We start from the raw sequence: 4054 nt of genomic DNA on the forward strand, positions 1-4054 counted from the left end.
ATACACCATTTTGAGCATGGGCGTTGCCAGTACCGCCTGACTGGCCTTCGTGCCAGTGGCACGTAAAAGCACCCACTACACTCTCTGAGTGGTTGGTGTTAGGAAGAGCATCCAGCTGTAGAAACTCTGCCAAATCAGATTGGAGTCTGGTGTAGCCATCTGGTTTCACCAGTCCTCAGTCAAATCGTCCAACCCATGCTAGCATGGAAAGCAGATGTTAAACGATGATGATGATATATATATACATACACATACATATATATATAAAAAATGTGGAAGGATGGTTTATGGGATTACCTTAGGTTTCCCTTCCATAAAGGGTTTAGCTTTATGCCATATCGTCAGATCCCAAAACCTGTTAGCCCAAATTTTTAAGAGATCTTGGGCCAACAAGTTTTGGGACCTGATGACACAACATAAAGGTAAACCCTTTATGGATAGAAAACCTAAGGTAATCCCATAAACCAGCCATCCCCATTTTTAATATACCTTAGAGTGTGCTACTTATGGATTTGTTTTTTACATATGATATGTATATATATATATATATATATATATATATATATATATATATATATATATATATATATATATATATATTTAATAGCAAATGTAATGTGGAACAACAACAATAAAGTAAAAGATAATATTGATGTGACATGCCTTAATAAATTTTGTATTAGTTTAATATGTATAATGTGTGTGTGTGTGTGTGTACTCATAAACTCACTACTGTTAGAGAAGTTTGTAAATTTGTATATTTTATGCCATGGCTAGCAGCTGCTCCTCGTGTTTTGAACAATCTCTATGTGTGAGAGAGAAAATGCTTCTGAAATGTTTGAGACCTTAATGAGAATATTTACATAAAGGAGGGGTATAGACAAGTGTTGCTAGGAGGTCAAAGGAAAATGTGACAAATCGAAGTGTGGGGAGAATGATATTGATGAGTTAAACAGAAAGTGATAACTGTTATAGATGTGGCTGGGGCTCTTAAGCATGCAGCAGTTGTAAGAGTGTTGTGTGGATGTAAACATGTATTATCTAAACATTCAAAAATGCATTCACTCATTCCGATGTGAGAACCCACATCAAAGTTTATGGATTAATATAACCTACATTTATATGGAAGTATGCAAAAAAGCTCACAACTATACACACAAATGAAAAACACACTTATACACACTTGTGTATTTACGTGCAAGTGAAAATTACAGAAAAAAAAAGAGCATATATATATATATATGTGTGTGTGTGTGTGTGTGTGTGTGTGTGTGTGTATACATACACACACTACCAAATGGGAAGAAAAAAAGATAGCACCAATGAATAGACACATACTCACATATCTACATATATCGCTCAAATCTGGAGAGCAGACAGGGAAGCTGGTTGTGACAGCCAGGTAAGTTGAAAGTTACATGAATTCTCACGTACAAATTAGAAAAGCATAAATATTAAAAACATTCCAAACTTAGAGAGCGACACTATTATATGTACATGCTCATATACTCATATCTACATGCACCCATACAAATTTGAGAATAGCATACGCAAACAACATATGAACATATATGCTCATTTTTTAATGTATAGTGTTAATAATATAAATTATGTTTTCTATGTGTGTGCATTATTATCACTGTTGTTGTTGTTGTTGTCATTGCTGTTGCTGTTGTTGTTCTTGTTGTGTTTGTTAAAAATTGATAGTCATAATTACATATACTAAAATACGAGAAGCTACCGAATTCATGAGAGTAGAATAGCAAAATAGTATTTGTGTTTATGTATGTACATATATATTACAAACATAGGGAGACATAAACAAACACTTAATTCTTCAGCATACACACACACACATATATGAGAAAAAGAGAAAATTGCTTGTAAAAGAGCATATGAATATACATGATTATACATGTGGTGTGAATGTATGACTGCAGTTCTTAGTGTATAAAACTAAGTTATAGAGTTGTATAGATATAAAAGTATCTATCAGGAAATTTCTGCATGTTCTTTTCATATTACTTATTAATAGCAAATTGAAATAGTTTACTCTAATTGAGAAAACATTATTTAATGTTCATTTCATTTTTATATCTTTCAAATAGTATATCAGTTTGTCCAAATGTCTTTAATATGCAGTGTCTAATTCACATATATACTTTTTCAATGAATTAATATTTGTGCAACATAGGAAAAAGTTAACTGTAGCAGAGTATGTAATATCATTCTGTGCAATATATATGTGCACTTGCATATGTAGGTAATATATTCATTTATATATATATGCATGTATGTGTATGTGTGTGTGTATATATATATATATATATATATATATATATATATATATATATATATATATATATATATATACATATAAATATGTATATATATATATGTGTGTGTGTGTATGCATATATATTGTATATATATTTATATATACCTGTGTGTGTGTGTGTACCAATATGTGAGCGTGTGCACACGTAGTGGGTACATGTGTGGTGTGTGTATACACACACACACACACATATATATGTAATTGAGCCTTAGCTGTTCCTCATTTTCCTACTGATGTAACAGTTCCTTCATGTAGATGGTATTGATGACTAAAAAGGCAATCTTCTGTGAATATATGGGAACAAAAATTCCAAAGAAGATTTGGTAGAGGGTATAGATTTTATTTCTTTTGATTTTATGCTCTTTTATTTATTTATTTAAAAAAAAGTTATTGTGTACTTTCAACTTCAAGGAGATCAGTTCTCATGGTGATAGAGTGACACCAGTTGAAGTGTTTCTGGAGCACATTATTTGAGGGTTAGCCTTAGCTGGTGGTTGTCTTTGTGGAAAAGGCATATTTTAGGTTTTTACATAATGGTTAGTTCCCAGAAGATAATTTCACAAGGTATCCCTTAACTTTCATTCTAACTGCAAGTCTTAACCATTACAGTTGGAGTTTCATAATGACTGATTTTATGCTTCAACTGTTGGTTTTTCTGGGATAGTATTCTTGATGTTATAGTCCTTCTATTTGATGTATAAGATGCAAAGAATTTAGTTGATGGAAACAATCCAGCTTTTTTCATGTCAAATGATGAAGTATCCGTGTTTTACAATCATACAATATGGAGAAGATATCTTGATAAATCATCAGTTTTGCTTTGGGATTAAATATTTGCTTTTTAAACAAATTTTGCCAGTTTTCCAAATGCTAGATACATTGATCCAATTCTGAGTTTCTCCTACTTTATTGAAAGTACAGTTGTTGGAACAATAGGGAAAAGAATCCACTTGTTTGAAGTATGTATTCAAAATTATCATCATTTCTAATATATACTTGTATGAAGTATGTATAGAGATGGTGATGCTTAAATTATGGTTGTTAGTCTTTTGGTTTGGCAAGGATTTTGTTTTGTGAGGCAAGTCAGTCAGATGAATTGGTGAACCCAAAGCTGGAGTTCTTTTGTTCTATGTGTGTGTGTGTGTGTGTGTGTGTGTGGCTGTATGGTTAAGGCCTTGGACTTAAGTTCCAATGGACATCTGTCCACGTGGGTCTGAACCCCATTGATGCTAATATATCACTAGTGATGGTGATGTTATGCCTCCATTCATCTTCCCACACAGCCTCAGACTCAACACGGATGCCTACATCAAGTGCCTGGAGGAGGTAGTGCTGCCCTGGGCCCACAGCTACTTAACACCTTGCTAAAACATTTGAGAGATCTCCATGGAGTGGGGGTAGATATTTTCAAGAAACAATTTGACTTCTTGCTATCCAAGATCCCAGATGAACCAATATCAAGGCAGGAAACTCAAAAGGGAGCAGCAATGTCAAACTTTCTCCTGCACCAAAAGCCAATCACATAGGATTGACCAATTAAAAGGTGATTACACTGGTGGTACACCAGCATGGCCACAGCCTTAGGGCTGAAACATATAAAAGAATATATGCATATATACATGTATATATACATATATGTATCATATATATGTAAATATCATATATATATATATATATATATATATATATATATATATATATATATATATATATATA

At 32.7% G+C, this 4054-nt stretch overlaps 1 protein-coding gene across 3 annotated transcripts in view; it reads left to right on the forward strand.

The window, feature by feature from the left end:
• LOC106867374 (protocadherin gamma-B6) overlaps positions 1-4054 on the forward strand; it is a 51415-nt gene that overhangs the window by 4134 nt on the left and 43227 nt on the right. Inside the window, exon 1 of one of the 3 annotated variants that reach the window (XM_014912230.2) lies at positions 774-1402. The exons of 1 other annotated variant lie outside the window; for it this stretch is intronic. The gene's annotated coding sequence lies outside the window, so the exon portion shown is untranslated. Of the gene's footprint in view, positions 1-773; positions 1403-4054 lie in introns of those variants that run through there. One more of the 3 variants, XM_014912228.2, reaches the window with a different exon arrangement.

This window comes from Octopus bimaculoides, chromosome 14, assembly GCF_001194135.2.
Source record: "Octopus bimaculoides isolate UCB-OBI-ISO-001 chromosome 14, ASM119413v2, whole genome shotgun sequence".
In the NCBI taxonomy this organism is placed as follows: Eukaryota; Metazoa; Mollusca; class Cephalopoda; order Octopoda; family Octopodidae; genus Octopus; species Octopus bimaculoides.